Source organism: Lagopus muta, chromosome 4 (assembly GCF_023343835.1).
Source record: "Lagopus muta isolate bLagMut1 chromosome 4, bLagMut1 primary, whole genome shotgun sequence".
NCBI lineage: Eukaryota > Metazoa > Chordata > Aves > Galliformes > Phasianidae > Lagopus > Lagopus muta.
In genome coordinates, this window is record NC_064436.1 from 4,233,953 (window position 1) to 4,256,879 (window position 22,927).

At 35.7% G+C, this 22,927-nt stretch overlaps 1 long non-coding RNA gene across 2 annotated transcripts in view; it reads right to left on the minus strand.

The window, feature by feature from the left end:
- Nucleotides 1-2,638: 2,638 nt before the first annotated feature.
- Nucleotides 2,639-22,927, minus strand: part of LOC125692178 (uncharacterized) — a 59,262-nt gene continuing 38,973 nt past the window's right edge. For both annotated transcript variants that reach the window (XR_007376502.1, XR_007376501.1), the window contains exons 9-11: nt 13,741-13,907; nt 10,053-10,267; nt 2,639-2,817 (exon numbers count right to left, since the gene is read on the minus strand). This is a non-coding gene — a long non-coding RNA (uncharacterized LOC125692178). The remainder of the gene's footprint in view (nt 2,818-10,052; nt 10,268-13,740; nt 13,908-22,927) is intronic.

The following is a 22,927-nucleotide window of genomic DNA, read 5'->3' on the forward strand; positions in this document are numbered from 1 at the left end:
GTTGCTGAAACCTTTCAAACCATTTTCCACCACATGAAAGTCGTTTCTCTTGGCCTCCATTCCTGGTGGATAATTATATACCATTAGTGTTAAGCAGAAAAGTTCTTGATCATCTTTCTACAGAAAGGTATCAGATAACTTGTATGGGAAAACTGAACACGTTGAACAGTAGAAAGAAGAAATGCACATGGCAGGAGAAACAACTCAAAGCATCATTAATTCCTCCTGCTCCGTTAGATCAATTAGCTCATATAAACATATGCCAAGCAATGGACTTTCTTTCTTGACCCTGTACAGCTCTCAGACACCTGTCTTCCTCTAAGACAGATACTTATACATGTGAGTGATGTATGATTTTAAAGACAGCGCTCAGGTTAATGGTGCAAGCAGATGTCTCAAACAGTGATTCAGACATCAGCTAAAATGTTGATAACTCAGACCAACTCTAAATCTGCTATTAAAATGAAAGTAGCACCAGACTGTGAAGAAGAAAAGCTGATTTACATCTGCATTTGTTCAAAATAGGAAAGGAAAACAAATAGGAATAATTTAAGCTATTAGAAAACAGGCACAGAAGATGCATTAGCACAGGTATTTCATCTTTAGACTCCACTGTCAGCAGCAAGCGTCAAGTGTATGAGACAAAAACCTGGACTGTCAGTTATCACAGAGGATTAGATTTCTGCATTAAATTGCTCTGCTCTATAAAGTGTTGATTGTTTAAAAAACACAGTTATGCAAACTAAGATTTGTAATTCGTTAATTACACTGATTCCACACTGGTACACACTTAAACAGCAGGAAAGAGAGCAGTCAAACTCACAAAAACATTTTCAGGATGAAAAAATGCATCCATAATCTGTTATATCCACAAACATGAAATGTCATCTATTTTAATGATAGTTGTAGTCAAGGCTTTGAAGTTTAAATGCTACGTGGTGATAAATACCACAAAATATCTAGCATTAAATTGCCTATTGCATTATTCCTCTAAATTAAAACACAACATTTGTATAAATGGGTCTTCTGCTTTTTGTTTTGTTACATTTTGCCTTTTTAGGGGCTTTTCTCTGGAGTAATTCACTACTGAGTTGCTGCATTTTGCCTTGTTGCAATGCTGCTTGTCATGTGTTAGCTGAGAATAAACTAGAAAGCTTGTAACTATTACACTTAGTACGTGTATTAGAACCTCACAGATACACAAAGAATTCAAAAGCACCCCTCTGTCTCCTTCAGCAAACCTAAAAACATGAAGTGGTCTTAAGATTTAGAAAGCTAATTACAGTTGGTTGTAATGGACAGAGTGGGAAGAACCTGCATGTAGAAACAAGATGGTCATTTCATGTTCTTTCATATTGTTTACTACAGCAGTAATCTGGTAAAGACCAGGCAACTCTCCTTTTTAAAACCAGATGCAAGTTTCATATTTATTCAGCTAATTCAGAAGTCAAGAGTCATGTCATTACCTGGCATCACAGACCAGAATTCCCTTGATCCAGAGACTCAGATTTTACCAAAATATTATGAGGAAAATATTATTTGCACTCCTTGAGGCAAACCACCTCACAACAACAAACTGATATCTTGCTATTGAAATACAAAATAAAATCTTGCTTGATTTAATGGCAACATGTTTTTAAAGTACCAATATCTGCAGCAGGTTACATTAGCTGAAATGTTATGTTGCCACAATGCCTCAATTTTAGGTTAATAATTTACGACCTACGGAATGCTTCAGAGTATGAATAGGTTTTGTTATCCTTCATTTCACCAATTGCACTGATAATTACTATTTCATTGTCAGAGAATAATCAACAGGGAATAATCCAGGCACTGGATGTTATGTTTTTTTATTTTGCAGACCATGTTAATATTATAACATTAGGTTTCAGCTTAGCATATTCTTTACCTGCTTTTCTTGTTATACAGAGGGAGATACACAGCACAAATTGTAATCACTTCTAGACTTTGCAGTTTAAACAAATTAGGAACAGGAGAAGCAGGGACAAATATTTTATTCATACACTGAAACCTGCTACCTCTTCTAAAGTGTGTGAAATAGGGCAGGGAGAAGCTGAAGAAAACTAAAAACTTCCACCTAAGTGGCTCCCTTAGATTCTTCAGGCTGCCAAGTATAAAAAGATATATATTGAAATAGGGAGGTTGCAATTATTTTGCCTGCCAACCATGTCTGTGTTTTAAAAAAGGTGGACTATAACATCATGGAATTGAATCCATAACATTCCACTTCTACAAGAGCACTGCATAGATAGTTCTGTAAGCATTCAGAACCATATTTATTTCATTTTTGCCCCAGCATGGTCAGCTGGGGAATGTAGGAAGGATAGAAGCATGTAGCACATTTCCAGACTGGCTTTTTCTGACCAATTCTACCAACTTTGAAATAAGCCACATTTTATGATTAATATAAAAAAATTTACCTTAAGAATTCTTGGAAGAAAAAAAAAAAAGTGAACAAAACTAAAGCCAATTACTTTACTAGGTAGAGATTCAGCTCTTTTTTCCTCTCAGTTTTCTCTCCAAAGTACATACTGGTCACCCACTGCCTTCTCTCAGCTCAGAGCAGAGAAGTAGCAGGACACTACACAGCAGGATACAGCTTACTGACCTCACAGACCATAGCATCGGGGAGCAGCAGTAGTGTTCTTTTTGCACTTGCCTTCAAAGCTTCCCAAAGGAGTTTTGCAGAATCCAGACCCACACGTATGGAGCTCCGCAGAGTTTGGACTTTATCACAATCTGCACCCAATGGCCACGTTTGTCCTGCTGCTGTTTAAAACAACAGCAACACAACTACTACAACAAAAGAATAATAAAGTAAGAAGGAAAGCATTCTCTACCAGAAATTGTAAGCAGAAACTGCACAATAGCCAGTGATTACAGGTATTTTTCTTTACCATGTTCACGTAAGTGTTTTATTGCATTACTGTGTATTTGGACTGGATGATCTTGAAGGTCTTTTCCAACCTTGGTGATTCTGTGATGTAAGGTTTGAAGAGAAAGCAAAATTGAACTTTGTACTATGAGAAAGAGTAAATATCAAGCACCAGCACTCCAGAGAATTAGGATTATTTAAGCTGCTTGGTACTTTTTTTTAGTTTTTTTAGGGGTTTTTTTTTTTCTTTTTTTTTTCTTTTTTTCTTTTTTTCGAGGAAGGAAAGATAGCTATCTAGAGGACAACTACCTGTACATTTTCATTGTCTCCAATGTTAGGGGCTTTTCCAAGTAAAGCTCTGCAATGAAATTTTCTGCCAAAATACATTAGGAAATGAATGGAGAGGAAAAACAAGGACGTAGTTTTAGAGCTTTTCCTTCTGCATTATTCTTCAAAGGCCATTTGTGACCTCTCCATTTTTGCCTGAGGTGCCAAGAGGTGTTTGCTCACACTGCACCCACTCAAGATTTTGTGGTGAAACAATAGGTGTATGGGGTACGAGTGAATACAGTTATGTAAGCAAGTCACACGGTTGATCTGATATTTAACTGAAGGTGAAACTTTTCAAAATCACAATCCTATTAATTGCTGAAAGCTTAGCATCTTATCACCAATGTCTAAAAGCTTCCAGTAGCTTCTGCAGTCTGAGCGTAATATCAATTATAAGTGTGAAAGAAAAATCACAAAACCTCAAGTCAAGTCACATAATCACTTAGATTATATTAATTCACCTCACCTCCTAGTTCTACCTCTTAGTTTTATGCCTCAATGACCTGAATTGTGAAAACTCAAATGAAACAGATGTAGCTCACAGCATGCCATGAAAGTCAGGAGAAAGAAATCAAGCTCTGTACAGACAAGGGAAGGTGCACCTAATGAACAGAAGACTGTTCTGAACACCCCAAAAGAAATTTGTCCCTCCAGTGCAAATGAGATGAGTGCCATTCCTTCCTCCAGCCACATCCCAGAGCAAGCAATACTAGAAGACTTGCCCTACTGGATTAAAAACAGACATTTCAGACATAATGACATCCTTCTATCAATTGCTGCTGAGTAAAACAAAGCATTATATTTTTTCTGCATACTTTGAGGAATTTATGTTTAATAAAAATTTTCACAGACCAAGTAAAAACCAAGAATCAAATAATAGAACTAGGGAAAGTATAAAATGACAGACCCAGTACAGCTGAACAGTTTGGAAGTAAACTTTCTTTACTTTCAAAACAATGTCACCTTACAATAAACAGATTCTCAACTCATTCATTCATTACCATAATATCGTAACATTAACTTACAGTAAATTATATGCTTGAGTTTTCATTTTAGCAGAATATTCAACTGTCTTTTTTAGAAGGTCATAAAAATGAGAATTAAAAAAAAGAACTAATTCTTCCAAGGGTATTTTAGTCTTCAAATTGCCTATACACAGAAATTAATAAAAGCTCAAGCATCATCATTTAATGAGTTTTCCACATGGTCAGTGATCTTCACATCTCTTTTCCTTTGCCTTTTTCGTCTATTAGTCTTCAATTTACCAGTTACAAACAGACAAACCAACAAAGCAACATAGAGATTATTTGTTAGCAAACCACCTTGAATGGCACTATCATCTCTGATTTCCAAAAGACATTTAAAACATATGTAACCCATTCCAAGAATTGCCAGCTGATCAATATAACCTGTTATACCCATGAAGCGTAGAGTCCCTTTTTACTCTTCTTTCTCAGTTAGCTGATAATGAAAGCCATTTGAAGTCCTGTTTCACATCTCCAAAAGAAAAATCTCTCCTGAAAATGGATTTGGTACAGTAACGCTGATCCAGGAAGTCACAGAATCTCGCCGATATGTTCTGCCACTATTTTTAACTTTCCAGAAATATAAAGAGAGAAATTTCAGGATGGAGAACTTTGATTGACACAGTTTTGTTGATTAGGGATACTATTTTTGCTCAGCAGTTGTAGTCAATCAATAAACACAGAATATACATCTTTTTCATTGGTACATATAGACTCAGTCCCTGTTTTAGTGCCCAACATTTCAATAAGCCACTTGCAAGGTTAAACTGTAATTATGTAACCATGGTAACATTGTTGATGTAGTAGATATGTAAATATAAAAGATCGGTCTTTAGAGCCAATAAGAATCAGGCACCTGATGTACTAATTACCGTGATTAGGAAACATTTGAAAAACTTACACATTAATTAAGATAAAAGGTTTATTTAAGGGAATTAAGGCCTGGAGCTATTTTCAGCCAGGAAACTGTTCAACAGATCTTCCTTTTCTGCAGGTGATCTTACGAGTTCTATGTAGATGAAAACACAACTAGTTAAATCACGAGCACTTATTTAGCCTTATTTAAATCTGAAATTTATCTGGTCCTTTGCATGTAACCTGGTTGAGGGACAAATGGAATAAATACAGGCAGGAAAAAAGAGGCAATTCTTTTTTTCCTGAGCACTCTCACAGCTAGGAGGGCCTCAGCGCCTCACATGAAGGACGAGATTTGATTCTGCAGAAAAAGCACTCAGTCAATACTGCATTGCTTCAGAACTCCAGAGGAAATTCAGGACAGATTCTATCTGCAGTAATAATAGGCTGAGAGAGAGAAGTAATCATTTAAACAGAAATGTTTTTAAAAACTTGTATTGGATAGGTTGATTTGCTTGCATGGTCTATGTATACAGAACTTACTTATGAGAGTCAGAAAAAGATTAAATACAATTACACAATACTTAAATTTTTCATAAAGAAAAACAACTATATGTTACAAATACTAAGAAATGATCTGCAGTTAGTATTTTGTAGCACCCTCTCATTGCTGAATAAGGATTGTTATTGAACCTACTCACTATTCCAAAGCTTCACAGATTCACAAACTGGGGATGAATTGGTTTTTGACTCCTAAAAGACAATGTGGCTTTAACTGTTGCTCAGAAGTCCAGTTTTTTCTCCTTGTATTTAGTTTTTCTTTAATTTTCATCCATTAAAAAACATGAAGAAACTTAGTCACAAAATGTGTAATATTATTTAAGATCATGAAATATGGATAAAGAGTTTGAGATTTTCTGGAGTTTTGCCTTGGAGTCCTACTTTAACTCTCACCCTTCTGAATGCAGAACAAACAAAAAAAAAAACCAAGAAAATATCTATTTTATTGATAAAAAGTACCATAATAAGAGAAGCTGCACTTGGACATTCAACTCCTTTCATAATTTGCCACCTGCTCCTCATCTTCTGGACCAAATAGCGAGCTAGAGAGAAGATAGGGAGTACAAAGGCAGGTGACATCAGCATCCCCAGAGGAAAACAAGGGTCTTCCAAGAGTTCACTGCTGAGTGTGCAACTGCATCGAAAGTGCTAAGATAAATTTGGAGTCGCCTGTTTGAAATGTAAATTAGCTCCAGCTATTTTGATCAATCTGCTGCAGCCTGAATTTAAGGGTAGCTGTGCGGTTACTATAAAACTGAAAGAAAAAAATCTTGCTGTGCCTTATTTACAGTTAAATATAAATATGTGCTTGATGTAATAGCTTTTGAGAATATTATTTAATTGTCGTATAAAGGGAGGTGCTGTTGAAGCTAAATTCTGGAATCAAGTAAATATTTGGTATAAGGCGAGAACAGATCTTTGAAATTGTTTCTAATATTTTTTCTAACTTCTAATAAATAGGATCTTTTGACAGAAAAAAAGAACAAGAATGAATGGAGTGTACCATGACTAATGCCAAGTTATAGATTATAGCCTCAAAGTGCCAGAAGACCCACACTGTCAACTCTGAAAAATATAGCATAAAACTTCTGAAATAAGAAAGATAAACACAACAACAAAATAACATTACTTACACGTCCTGTTGTGAAAGTGCTGACCAAAATGAAATCTTGCAGATATTAATCATAAGCCACAATATAAATCCTAGACTCTTTCACCAATTTTATTGTATAGATTATAATACAAATTCAGTGCATAATGTTGTTTACAATGTTCCTGAAAGTGAAAATGCAAGAGAACTCCAAGGGATTCAGTCTCAAGTATCATTTGACTGTTAAACAAGAGAAGCTATAATTGCTACTCTGAAATGCATGTCAAAGAGTCTGCTCTAAATATACATTTCTAATTTAGGCTATATGTGAAAAACTGAATGTTCAGACTGACATTACGGTTAGAAGAGAAAGCTTATAGTATGTGTGCATATATATATATATGTAATATATATATATTATATATATAATGTATATGTGTACATATACATATGTGAAGGGTGAAAGTTACTCAGTAAAAGCCAGTCTCAGACTTGCGTTTCATAATTATTTTGCATGCACTTAAAAATTTAAATATTTCCATATTGATTGATCTACTACACTAGAATACACTGAGCTTTTTCTTAAAGCATAATAGAATGGATTGGGTCGAAAGGGCCCTCTCAGATCATCTGTTCCAAGCCCCCTGCTATAGGCAGGGACACCTCCCTCAAGACCAGGTTGCTAGGAGTCCCATCCAGCCTAGCCTTGAATGCTTGCAGGTTATATTTGTTTTCCTTTTTGATCTATTCTCCTTAGATTTGTTACTTACAGCAGTTACAATGTAAAATAAATTGATCTCAAAAGAATCAATAAGACAGAAAAGACTAAGACCTTTATATGCTTTCCAAGATAAACAATAACAAAGTGCTATTTTCTGAACCAAAAAGTATGAAATGTCCATCTAAAGTAAGAGCAAAATGTGGTTTTCCCCTTCACCCTAGGAAATATATTTACATGCTTATTTTCCCCAATTACTCTGAATACCTCAGTTATAAAATAACAACACTACCTGAATGTGCTATTACACTTCCTAGTGTAATGCCTATAGGCATAACAATATGGAAAAAATTTAGGTTTTTTTTTTAAAGTTGACTGTAAAATCTAACCAAATGCAAAAATGAATGTCAAACAGTAGAGCAATAGTGCCATTATCATCACTAGGTATTATTCTGCAGGTAAAAAATTTCAGCTACACTTTGAAGCTTCACATCTAAAATTGAAACATACATAATTTTGTATGTTCATCACAAATAAGGCATTTATTTATTTTCATATAGAGAGTATTTGTGTGCAGGAAAACAAAAGAAATATCTTTTCTCCAGTTCTCTTCTGAAACATTTTATACCATGTAGATCTGAGCGTTTATGTCATTCTTGCATCAGTTACATTCTCTGACATCACATGAAATAAACACCTATCTGCTGTTAGAAGACAGCCACAGGAGAAATGTAACTGGAATCTGAATCCTTTCTACCTACATCCAAACAGATATCATTCTATTAAGTGATACCATAATGAAAATCTTGAAGTATGGATTTAAAGAGAAGAAAACAGCACTTCTCCCATTATGAGCAAGCTACCATCACTACTTTTTAAAGACTTCCTAAATTCTCACAGAAGGAAGATCTGAAAATCCAGTTTCCCTTTCTTCTCATCTTTTGTTCTGAAAACAGACCTACTTCATGTCTATGTGCTCTCTAAACCCTTGATTGTGTCATTTTACCCCTAAGCCCAACTGCCTTTCTACCTGTCACTCAGCTTTGTGTCTACTGCCTTTCCCCTCCCACCCTCCTAACGATCTCACAGCCAAAGGTTGCATGGGCTATTGTATTACCACAGCCAAAGGTTGCATGGGTTATTGTATTATCAAGCATGTAACAAAAACATAAGTAGATAATGGAGTCATGCAGCACTGCAGATCATACTGTCTTAGAAAGAATTACGGCAAAATTCACTCTGTCTTTTCCAGGACTGAAATACATTTCTTTGAACTTCTCTTCTTCCAATTAACATAAATGGTTGTGAAGGTGGGAGGTCGAATGATCCACTTACAAAAAGACTATCTGCTGCACACATTTTCTCACTTTGGGAGAAGATGCAAGAGCACAGAGCCTGAGACCTATTTTATTCATTTGGTTGATTGAACAACATAGAAGGTGCTCAAATAATGAAGCCAATGGACTTTAATACAGAAAATTTTAAGAAGGCATTCATCTTTTGGCTACTATCTAGGAAGAAGCTTCCTCCAGTCCTAGTTATTTTATGAATTCATATATTCATTTTTATGAATAACATCCATTATTTTTTTATTAATAATTATTTTAAGAAAAACAAGTGAGAAAGTGTAAGTCATTTTGTTCAGTGCAATAGTAGCCTTGAGATGTGAAATAATGGCTGCTAATCTAGAATACAGAACTACTGTGACCTACTTATGTTTTGTAAGAGTACTTATGTTTACTTATGTTTTGCAAGAGTACAATTGTCTATTACTTCAAAATGTCAAAGATCAGAATCATTCCAACTTCTAAAGTACTACACTGACTTCAAATGTTGTTTTTCAGACAAGTACAGTAACGGGATGAAATAGACAACCTGAGAAGTGCAAGGGCAGAAAAGTCACGTTTTCCTACATTAATGAACTGTTCAATAAATACAAAGCTCTTAATGCTGTTAAAAATCTAAATATCTCGACTTTGTATGCTTTGCACAAGTTTACTAGTAGTTACCCTAGCTCTGTTCATTACCATCAGTTTTTGTTTATATAAATTATGGCGCTCATTTTTTTGTTTGTTTGTTTTTTTCCCCCCACGTGGCAGCTAAGAATAATAATTCAACACTTTGGCTCCAAGATGATTCAAAATACATAAACACAGCTTTAAATCAAGAACTACCCAGCCTGTGAGTCCTGGGACTCACACTTTATTCCTGAAATCAGAATGCTAAGTACTAATTTTAATCTTAAAAAAATAATAGTAACAACTCAAACATTTGGTTTCCTTAATAGGAAAATGTGCCTCTGACGAGGTCAAAGAGCAGATGAGAAGTAAATAAAAATGAAATAAAGATATAAAATACATATGCTACCTTACTACGCTTTCAGCGTCATAATGTTCAATACTCCTTGTACGGTCAAGTTACTGTTTAGTTTCATTAAAGACTTTTCTATGCAGTATAGTTGTTAATTGCTTGAAGAGTGTATAATCAATGAAAATACAGATGTTACAATTATGAAATAAACAAGAGAGTTTGGCTAAGCAGGTTATTATACCAAAAGAGAATAGATAGAGCGCTTACCCATGTGCCAAGCTCGCTGTAAAACTCCAAAGCAGGGATTTCCAGTAGAGATCCTTCCCCACTGGTAGTCAGCTCTTAAATAGGTCCAGCAGCACAGGTGAACTGCCTTCACCTGTGCTCGCAGGGCTGACTCAGCGCTCGGTGATCAATCAGATGTTCAGGCCTTGATTCAGCAGTTCCCATGTGAAGAGTTATATGGTTTCAGACATCAACACCTTTAAAACAGTAGTTCAACAGAAACCATGAATCAATCCTAGGCCACTGCATTAATCAGTCATTCAAAACCTAGTAAAAAGTGAAATATTTATGAGCGCTAGAAATAAAAAAATTGTGAATCAAAATTATGTGGGAAGGGTAGATACCTAATAAGAAAGAGTTTCTAACACAATCTTTAAGGTCTATCAAGCTCCATAAGAATCCCTATTTCCAGTACTCATTTCCATGTGTTACAGAATTATAGAATCAAAGAGTCACCGCTGTTCAAAAACACCTCCAAGATCATCCAGTCCAATCATCAACCCACCATCACTATGACCCCTAAACCATGTACCTCAATGCCACATCTAATCTTTTCTTGAACACCTCCAGACACAGCAACTCCATGACCTCCCAAGGCAGCCTGTTTCAATGCATTATGAGTCTTTCTGATGAGGAATTTCTCCTTACATCAAACTTCAAATTCCCTTGGCACAACATGAGGCCATTACTTCCGATCTTATCACTGTTACTTGAGAGAAAAGACTGACCAACCCAACCTCCCTACAACCATACTGTCTCCCCTGAGCTGCTTCTTCTCCATTCTAAATGATTCCAGTTCCCTCTGCAGATCCTCAGAAGACTTGTTACATTCCAAATTTTCTCCTCTTTTTGAATCTGGACATTCTTTTTAAAAGTATGATCAAAAAATGAAGAAGTAACCTCTCTTCTAATACTTCACTCTCTTGAATCTGGAGAACATATACCATAAATGTATTCAAGTCTGGGTTACTGCACATCTGCCTGAGCACCAATACAAGGGAATTAATTTTCATAGAAGTTCAATTTTTACCAAGGCTTTGGTATCTGAAATCACTCTCAGAGTTTTTTTTCACAAAGACTGTATTCCTATTGAAATAGTTTACAATACACCCCATAACATTAATATTTACTTAACAGAGAGGGCAAGATTTGAGGACAGAACAGTAGACTATACCAGTTTCTTCACACATACTCTTTCATTGTATTCCATTCCTCCATATAAAATAGCCCCTACCTCTCCTTCTAAACTATCAAGAGAGTTGGTTCTAACTTTTAAAAACAGACTCGAAATACTTTTATCTGTTTCCTTTTTGAATCTATAGAGAACAGAAAATGATAAAATATTCCCTTAATTAAGAAAAGTATTTCCTAAAAAGATTTCTAATCACAGATTAGAAAAGAAGAAAAACTGTTTGGTAAAGGATGTGTGCTAGAAACTGATAAAACACTTTTGGAACTCTTTTGGCATATGGATAAGATAATTGGAAAGTTTTGAACAAATGACTATTTCCTTGACGTGCAAATTGCTATATTAATTATTGCATTAGATATTCATAATTTATTTATTTTTCATATTAAATCAAATATCATATCAATTGTTGATGAGTACCCAAAGGTAGGTTTTCTCTTAGTCTCAAATGATAGCACATTATCAAAACTCAATTTGATTTTTGTCATATGTTCCTTTATTGTATGTGCACTGCTTGAAAAGCAAACAATCCTTTCTTCCATTTTGACTCAATAAAATAAATTAAAAAATAGAAACATGAATAGCTGGATAGTTCCATGGTAGGAAGTCATGTAAGTATATCCAAACAGATTCTTTTGGATCAAATACTTTATTTCTTATCCCTAAAGAGAGCCTATTACACTCTTGGCAATACACAAGGTAGACCTAGGCCCGGACCTAGAGCTAAAACCATGTGACTTTCTGTCATAAGGAAACCAAAGATGTTTCAAGTATTATTTCTTCAGAAGTTTTGCCAAGACTGTTTTTCCGAGCCACTTCCACTGCATGATACTTCACTTCTAGTACTTAAGAGAAAGAGTAGGAAGCCTCTTCATGATTTACCGTTCGGAATATTTATTGGTATAATACTTACCTGTAGGGAAGGAAACAATAAAAGTGAGAAAATTCAGGAGTCAAGTTCATGTTGACACAGGGTATATTTTTTCTGGGTGGCAGCAGAGCTGATCTTGATGCCAATTTGTAAAATAAATGAGAAGCTTTGGTATTAAGTACTAATATCATGGAGCTCATCTCCTGGCTCACCCAAAATTCAAACACTAGGTCTGAGAGTATGTTACAGGCACGATGCTGTGACTGCTGCCCTGGGTAACCTGTTCCAGTGCCCAACCACCCTCTGGCGAAGAACCTTTTTCTCAAACCCAACCTCCATGCCATTCCCTTGGATCCTGTCACTGTCAGCAGAGAGAAGAAATCAGCATCTGCTGTACCTCTTGCCTGTTATTACAACACATTATATTTTAGACATATTTTCTGTTATAAGAGTTCAGACTTATTCTGTATTTTATGAAAACAACAGCATCAAAATTCCCTTGACTTTAGAAGTTACAGAGAAATAGATGAAAAAACTTCTAGCAGAACCATCCACCTTCCATATCATCTGAATAAAATACATTTTTTCCCTGCATTTAGCATCAATCTATTGGCAAAATCTGTTCTCAGTTGTATTCCTAGCTCTATGGCAGAAATCAAGGCAGACAAAATCTGCTTGTTAATACACACATGAAAAGGGGAAGAAAAACTTCACAGTATAACAAAATGTAATGAACATCTCTCTTCCCTTTCTACTTTGCAGAAGTTTATGCAACCATGCAATTTTTGTGTCATTTAGTGATTTCTGTTCAGGACAGGACCATCATCTGTGAAAGCCTTGAGACTGTCAAACACATATGAATTAGATCTGAATGTGTGGGCTTTTTTCTCTCTAAGTGAAGACAGTCTACATATCACCAACCACACCAGCAATTTGTAGCTATTCCCTCATATGAGGTAAAAGCAGAAGGGTACTTTAGATCACTGATGTCAATGACTAGCTCTGTTTCCTATCTGTAATTGTCAGCCAGGTCATCTTGGGTTTTAAAAAATGACACAGCATTAAATAACTGGCTTTCAAGGGTGAAATCAGACTTTTAGTCAACATCATTTAAGTTTAAACAGTAGCTCTTGAATTTCACATATACAGCACCTTCTGCTGCAGTCTCTTTCAACACCTATTACCATGAAACACCAATGGTAGGTAGTAGCCTACATTACGACATTGCAGTTAATTGCCTTGCTGTATGTAATTTTCCTCCTAGCTGTTTAACATGCAATTATTATTAAACCATTGCATTCTAGTAGAATCCAGATGCTCACACTGAAATCATAAGCCCTTTCGTTAAGAGACTTACAGTATTCTTAAACTAATTTTTGCCCTCAAGAATTTGGAGTCTAAACACAAAGTAGGCAAACAAGCTCATATGAATGGAAAAATACTCTCAAATGGAAGAGAAAGATCATTAAAAATAAGTTTCTTAATAAGCACAATGCTCAGCAGTAACTCCTTTCAGAATTGACTCCTAAAACCTGACCTTAATAATGAGAATATTTTAATGACAGTTAATGACATTTTTCCAGCTGACTTCAAAGAGACTGGGATTTTACCTTGTGAATCCAGATCATGTAGAAATCTGATCTGCATTTCAAATGCAGACTGTAATTGTCTTCAAGTATTGTTGCATGGATTTTATGGAATAAATTCCCAGTAGGTGGCTGTAATTTCATCTTGATTTCTTCGGTTGTTCTTGCACTTGATTACTTCTATGGTATGGCTTGAGAGGAAATAAAACATTGACTGAATTAGAATCAGTTCGTATAAACACCTGGGATTGCCCTGACCCAAGTGCAACACCTTGCACTTGGCCTTGTTGAACCTCATTAGGTTCTCATGGGTCCACTTCTCCATCTTGTCCAGGTCCCTCTGGATGACTTCCCTTCTCTGCAATGCTATCGACTGCACCACTGAGCTTGGTGTCATCTGCAAACCTACTGAGGGGATTGCTTTAAGAATCATCAAGTAGAACAGATCCTACTGATTCTATCATTATGCTTAATTACACACACACAAAAAATCATATTTTATGATAATAAACATATACGTACATATTTACACCTGATGCTATGATATGTTCAGTATCTGTAAGAAAAGAACCTCAGGAGACTTGATATCAGTTGATAGTTTATCCTTGCACTTCCCAGCTTCACTGATTATATAAGTGCTTTTCTTTTTTGTTATCAATAACAGGCAATCATAATACAGGTTAATGTTTTGTAGTAAACGTATTCAAGATCTGATGTTACTTCTGTGAGTGAAATGAATGGAGAAGCCATCAACTGGCAAGGGTTAGGAGTTTCCAGGAATGATTTATTTAGTTTTGGTATAATACACTGACTATAAACTATCACATCGCTTAGCAAGAGCATGAGATACTTGTCTTTCTCACATGGGAGATTTTACAGACACAGAACTGCTTTTCTGTATGCAACGTTTGTTCATCTTTCTGTTATCTTATTTCTCTAGGATCAGCACGTTGAACACATCAGTGTTGATTTGAAACCTTCTGAATCTCTAGCATCTGTTTCTCTCATGACTGTTTCTCACTTCTCTGTTTTACGTGAGCTATTTCAGTCTCAAATCCTGTGACAGACTTTACTTTCAGGTAAATTAACAGGAAACTCTGTTCTGTTATACAGCATTTCCCCAGTGATGCCTCTGCAACCTATTTTGATCTAGGAAAGAGGACTAAAATAAAACAAACTCCATAGTTCAATTACATAATCAGAAAACCCACGGTCCCAGCTGCTGCTTGTAGCTCAGCTTTCTGTGGGCAGCAGCTGGTGACTAATTCATTGTTTCCTGTTCTCCAAAGGCTCTACCAAAACCGTTCTGTTTCAGTAGGTTTTAAGAGACTTGTGTGTAATTTGAAGGTCTTGTCATAGCAACTCTCCTTAGAAACTACTGAGTTGAAGCCTTCACTCCTTTAGGTCTCCTTTAAAATATCATCTGCAACACAAGATTATTCATTTTCTGCTCATAAACACAGCTTGCTCCTGGTAATGATGTAAATCTTCATAAATTAACATTTTCTTCCTTCCTGAGCAAGAAATTGAGCTTTACTAGTATTGCTACAATACAAGGTCACTATAAAGGGATGAAGAGGAAAAATAAATTCACCCTCATTGAGCGACTCCGTTCCCTCTCGGTGAGACACTACCACTCAGATGTCAGCACTCTGAAGCTTGTGGGTTCACAAAACCAAAGGAAAAACAAACAAAACAAAACACAAAACAGATCACAATACACACAAGTTTACTTTGTCATGATCCATACTTCCTTAGATCTCAATTATGCATCCCTGTGTTTAACTGTAGGAATTACTGTCTAAGTAAGGGAAATCTTTGAGAAAATAGCACACTCTTGCATACCACCTATTGGAAGAAAAAGGAAGACAGTAAGCCTACCACCAGCTCCAGCAGCAGTATTCCAGCCTGAAGGAGTGCTGAGTGTCTTAGCTTGTGAAACACTGAGAACTCCAAAGATGGTGAATTTAACAATCCAATAGTAATCTATTCTGGCACTTAATTATCATTATTTTTACAAAGCTGTCCCGAATTCCTTATGCAGCTTACTGTGGTTCAGTCACTAGACATTAATTGTGCCTTTCTCTGCTAGATTTAAGTACTTTCTATTAACCACTATAAATATATATGCTGTAATCAAGTGATATCTCAATTGCATAATGGATACAGCAAACAGATTGTTGTCAGCTTCTCACAGCAAGCTGTTTTCTAAACTTAGGAACATGTCAATGATTCTTTTCTTCGCCTGCTGCAATTTTTCAATACTTATAAAAAATATGGATTTTAAACAGCAATTTCTCAATATCATGTACAACTACCTAAAATATCACCTTTTTTTTCTTTTCTTTTTCATTATTTCTTCTTCCACAGCACATGGAAATAACTAGCAACAAGTTCTACTCTGTTCTGAGTAGAAAATATTAGAGCAGAGACAGGTGCAAAAACTTGGCCAGTTTAGTGAGGTTGTAACTAACTACAAATGCCTCAAGAGCCAAATAAGTTATCATTAAACAATGTTTAATTAAACATTCAGCTGCTCCTAACTCTCTAGATACTGGGAGTACCCCACAAAATAAAACCACATTATCAGCCCTGAAAGAGAAATGCAAAACCATACATTCCCATTCCACGCTCCTCCTGACTCAGAAGGATTTGAGACTGACTGCTAACAAAGCCCATCTGTTCTCCCTTACTGCTAACAACTCCCACCTGACCTTCCTTAGGAAAGGCTGAGCAAACCTTGCTGTTTAATCCCTTCAGTTTCAGATTAAACCTTCAGCTTCAAGTAGCTTAGCTGTGCATCTCTGAACACAAGCTGGGAACTCTGCATTATGTACATTAAGTAAATATTAATAGGTATGGTAACTGTTGAGCCAGGGCCTGAACCACTGATTGAACACCTGGGGAAAGGACCCAGTCAGCCCTGAGAGCACAGGTGAAGGCAATTAGAACTATACTGGAATATGTTATCTTCACAAATAATTAAAAGTTTTACTGGTTCTACTGGTTTTGGTGGTACCTAATCACTTTTCCTATTGTTAAAATAAAACAGCATGCCTGCATCATAGGCATACCAGGTAACAAGTTTGGACTGTTTGATCAAGGGTCATTGAACACTGGACGCTAATAGAAACTCATCTGAGGTGTGAAGGTGTTTATGGATTTAAAAAACTCCTAGAAGTGACAATGGTCACTAACGAACAGTCATTTGTACATTAAGTAAAAATACAAAGTTAACTGCAGAATTGCAGGATTGTGTTGATTCATTAATCTGAGAATGCCAGATATACATTCCTCAGGTGATATCATGCAACGGGGCTTGACAAATTAACTGAGAACCATGTTATTAAACTAAAGAGCCCTTCTAAATCAGATAACATTTCAAATGTATTACTTAATTTCTAATTCATCTGTTTCCAGATAAATCTTCCCAAATCTTTGATTTAATTTTCAGATACTACCACATCATAGAAATGCTCTTTCCCACCCCACACCTCCATTTGTATTTACCTTTGGTATTGCAGATTTCCTCTTGGTATGGCACTACATACATTCTCAAAAAGGTTCTTCAACTTTTTGACAACTTACAGAGATTTTAAAATACAGTTAAAATAATTAGAAAAGGTAAATGGTTCTTGTTCCCATCATGTTTCCAGTAAGTACACCCTTGTGCTAATAGTAAACAAACTAACCTTATCAAAGCTTCTAAGTGATTTAACTTTCTTCAAGCTTCCAATCCACTACGTCCCTCCCATCCAGTGCTCTACTTCCTCTGCAGTTTTTATTTATCAATTTCTCTGTTGCCTTTTGCTTTCGAAGGAAAAAAAATAATAAAGTTTATTCAATCCCATTTTGTAAGACAAATTATCTTTTGCCACGGTCATCTCAGTAGCCTTATTGATCTATTCATGTTTTAATTCCTCTTCACTGATGAATTATAGGAATTTACAGATTTTGAGAATATATTTATATCACTTAAACTACTATTGCGCTCTACTTAAATGAGCAATTTGAAGTTTTTTGAAGTACTTTTGATTTTCTACCCAGGACATGACATATAAATGCTTTTATGTATCTTCCTCTCTACGTATTTTAATTTATTTATTTTGAACTGGATGTTGTGAAATTCAAGTATCAGGATGTTGTTACTATACTTCATTTGTCACAAAATCATGGATCTGGAAAGGATAACAAAATATTAGCAAGTAAATCTGGCCACCAAAGGCCACGATCTCTTCAGAGCAATTTCTGAAAATCATAGATAAAATGGTTATTTAAATTATTTTACAGGCAACAAATGGCAAGGATTGAACAAATTTCCTTCTGACTGAACCCAAAATGAAAATGCCAGGAACACAACTATTACAAATGCATGGCTAGAACTGGCTAGAGTCACTTCAGCTTCCACATGAACCCAGCTCAGCTGAGCATTACAAAGTCTTTAGCAGCATTAACATACTTGTCCATGAGTTTTTCATCTGCAGCAACTGCTCCCTTTTCCCTGAAATAGGCAAACAGACTTTTTTTTTTGCCTGTAGCTCATGAAATCAGATTGTGACTTAGAGCTGCTCTCCGAAACTTGTGTAAGTAGGAATAACCTGGCCAGTCAAAAATACAAGATAAAAAAGCTCCTTCAGAGACAGCTTGAAGCTCACCCAGAGTTAGCTACCTCTGATTGTTCATTGCTTTTTGTTTTGGAATTCCCATTGTTGGCTCAAACCTAAGAGCTGACTCGGAAGTCATGCAGCACGTGAGATCAAATTTGATTTCCCTTCTCTTCCAAAGTCAGACTACTGCTATTGTTAGTGTTCATGCTGAAGTATTTTTTATCAAGAGTGTAAATCCAGCAAAAGGCTAGGATTTGTCACTGAAGAATTAGAGGTCTTATTAGCTTTTCTGCATTTGCAATTCAAATAAGTTCATAATTATTTAGCTTATAAACTAACTGTGATTATGTTGCCTGCTCTTTTGCAAATATAACTTGAGAAATTTCACTGACTTACTCTAAAAAATGCAAAATGATATTCCTTTCTAGGGCATACAGTGTTTGAGTTATGAAATATCTTGCAAGTGCGTACCAAGCTGTCTTTCCAAGTCGCCTGACTCAAATAATTTCATGAATCAAACTAGCAGTTCACCTCAAATTAAACTCAGATTTGTTAGAAGATAAAAACTAATGCTTTGAATACAAAATTGTGCTTGAAATGTTTCACTTTTCACTTGACACACACTATGACATTTTAAACTAACTTTCAAGTATTTTGCAAAAATGTACAACAAATGCTTTCACTTGGTTAATTTTTGTCATCACACTCACAACAATATAATTCTGTAGCAATAGGAATCTGCATAGTGTTCCTGTAAGAGATAAGGATGTGAGGTAGAAGGTTTGCAAGCAGAGAATCAACACTAATATTAATAGTGCTTGCAAAATAAATAATTGCATAAGAAAACATAACATATAGCATCATGGTTCTTAACACTTTGATTCTATAAATAAGGTATCATAAGTTTTAGTTCAGCATAAATATGAATGCATTACTTCAGTAATCTCTGAATTTACACACTGCAGATGTTTTCATGTTCAACTGTTTACATTAAGCCTAATTCTTATTTCTTTGTAATATAAACATGAAGTAAAAAAAAAAAAAGCAATAAGGCTACAGTACAAAGTGCCTTTCAACAATGTTTTCTATGAGTGTGGTAGTCATACCACATTCAGAAAGCATAACTTGCCATCAATCAACAATATCCGTGTTTGTCTACTGACGAAATCAAAATGTTAATTTCAGCATGGTGAAAAGTTGTCTGGATTTTCTGGTCTGAACAGTTGAGTGGCATTTCTTGACTTATTTGGGGGAACATTACAGTATGAGGAATCAAAAAAAAAAGTAAAAAGAACATCTATGATAGGTTACATCACATCCTCAACACTTCTCAGATACCATTCTCCTGCTCTTCACACAGAGCAGAATGAGTACACTTAGAGTTCACGGAAAGGGGTGATCAGAGGCATAATGATGGAGAGTAGAGTATCTTTTAGACTCACATCAAAGTTGAGATTAGACAAAAACTTCTTAGAGATAAGAAAGAGGTTAGGTTAAGGAGTCAATTGCCAAAACGGGATTTCTTAAAAGTAGATTCCTTGCCACAAGTCTAGAAATTGGAACTGGATACCTCTCTAAAAGATTATTTTTCATTTTATCACCTTTACGATTTGAACCTTTCAGTGGAAATCAAGATTTTACTGGCTCATAAATCAGAGAAGAAAATTATAGCGGTACCTTGTGACCGTAAAATCTACAGACATGTGGCATGCATCTAAAAGAGCAGAAATTGTAGCAGTAAGTCTAGTTCAAAAAGCTTGTTTCCCGAGAGGGATGGGCTATACAAAAAAGAAAAACACAGGAGTAATATGTATGTAAGTAAGCATATATGCATGTAGATTTATAGATGATATGTATGATGGCTGTTTCAGAAGTAATGCTTCCTATGTTATGATATTGGGCACAAGGTCAGAGGTGAATGTTGGTGGTACGGCAGTAGAGATTGAACCTAACCACCAAAACTCCTTTACATGCTGTTGTCATGTGACAGATGGCAGCAGAGGGGCATTCTGACAAAATGATGTCTGATGTGGAATTGGAGCAAAGTTGTGCCACTCAGCTCCGTGCAGGGAAAAATGGCACCCACTGATATTTGTTGACACTTGCTGAATGTTGATGGAGACTAAACAGTGGCTGTGAGCACAGCGAGACAGTGGGTGGTGCATTTCAGCAGTGGCAATGGTGACAGCAATAGTGGATCACCTTCATTGGTGCAGGTTTTTACAAGTGTGCCATAGAGTTTCTCATTGCTGGTGAAAATCTACAGCTAATGGTGGTGAGTATGTTTGAAAAATTTCAAAAAGTTTTGTGGCTGAGAATTGACTGTATTCAATAATGTTTTGTTGTTGTTGTTGTGGAAATAAATAGGCATTACTTCCAGTGGAACATACCTAAATGCATATCCATACAAAGAAAAACACAGAACAAAAGGTCTGTGGGTATGTTTTTGTCCTGAATTATTTTTACTGCAAGAAAAAGAAAAAAATTATTTCAGAAATCATCCTAAGGTAGTAATAGGGAAGATAGGGAGCCTATACAAAATGAATTCATAATAAAGTTCAAGAATTAAATGGTAAATTGCATGTTAATTTGGTTTTGACTTTATTTCAAAAGCACAAAGTTATTCTTATGGGTGTTTTTGTACTGACTATCTCATAGTCCAGCAGGAATTGTAAAATTAAGTTTATCTTGAAAAGGCATTTCCAGTGGGATTTGACAATGGGTGCAACTTTGACACATTCCTTTCAATACTTATTTGCTAGCTTTTTATGCATGCTAGTTCGACAGAGATCTTCTTGTTTCTGAAATGTATACAAATGAAGGTGTATTGATCTTATTCTGAAAAAGCTAGAGGCTCTCCTGCATATATTTTTTTTCTCATTTTGCTTTTTTTTTTTTTATACACTGTTGCAGTTGTGTTTAACATAAATTTCTGCTTTTGCTATGAAAGCTACCAGCCTACTGATTTATTGCTACTAGCGGAGTCTTGTTAATATCAATACAGACATATGAATATCAACTAACAGAATTTGTCTTTGCATGGCAGCTGGGACCATCTTTACACTATTTGAGCACACACAGGTTTCCATCAAAGGCAAAGGAGCAGTGGGTGATGAGTTGGGCCTAATGATATCAAGGGGCACAAGGACAGATACAAGGATGGATTTTCATGTGATGTGAACTGTTGAGGAAGACCAGGCTACCGAGCACTTGTGATTCAATTTCCATCTGTCACAGAGCGCTAAAATCAAGGGAGCTGCTAATGCACTTAAAAGGCAGCGATCAGAAATGGAGAAGACAGAAAATAGCTATTGCTAGTCACACAAAAGCAACAGCAACAAAGACAGATAATCTTCTCTGAAATCATTAAGGATAACTATGTGTTTCTGTAACCATCCAAAATGGGATAGCAAGCAACAGGGAGGCTTATTCTTACCTTGATCTCGTTAATAGCTCTTCTATAATAAGTGAACATAACAAACTGCAGTAAGTTGTCCTCTAAGCAATTTTGCTCCAGGCATACTCTCAGCAAGAAAATAAAAGGCCTTTCAATTAGTTTCATTTTAAAAAACTGACTGCTGTTCAGATAGGTTTTGGTTAGTGGCATTTTAATTCAAACAAGTTCTTTAAAGGATTTATAACTCTTTTTAATAAGTGCTCCAACTATTTCTCAAAAAAACTCTCTGGGAGCTCATGTCATGTTAACAGCAAATTAAAATAAATGAATTGGCAGTGTCAAAGCAGACAAATTTTATTAATTTTAAACACTGGGGAAATCTTAAAATAAGGAAAATAGTCCAAACTCTAAGTCAAATCTCAACACTTCAAAAGTCTGCCATTAAAATTGCCACAATAGGCTTAATTTCCAATGTTCCTCAATTCATTAACTATGTGCATTCTTTTTCCCTGTGTGGTTTGTCATACATATTGGACCATACATCATTTGAAACTGTGTCTGTTATTCTAAATGTAATAGCAGTTACAATTACAGTGCCTATTTTCTATTCTAGGAATTGTTATAGCATTCATCATTCTTCTATTACAGTATTGGATGCTTTATCTAATCAAGGGAGGCAGCGAAACCTTGTGAGGTGATTCATCCTACCTAAGTTATTCTTCTTACTTAGCATATATTTGTGTCTAAGCTTACTATTCTACCCTTACCGAGGACAACTAAGATGTCTAATCTGCATGAAAGTCCTGTGATATTCACTTCCATAACTTAGTTTAAATTCTGCATCTTATCCATAATGCTTTTCTCTCTTCAACTCATCAGCTGAGCAAGAATCTAATCCATTCAAAACCAATGCCATTAAAACAACAATTGAGACCTGCAGACTCCTCCCTAGCCAAGAGTCCTTGCACATTTTTCTGCTTCTCAAAGTCAGCAAAGCTGTAAAGGTGCCTGAGAGATTTACATCACTGGAAGTCATGCCATTGTATTCTGTTGGATTGAGCTGCAAAAGCAGGCTTACTGTGTTACCAGCTTCCCCAGCCCATGGATAAGATAAAGAGAATGACATGATTTCACATGATTTCTACATGTCTGTCTTTAGAAGAAGTTAACCTTAGTGTTACAGAAGTCTACCGCATTTCTGTGGGCA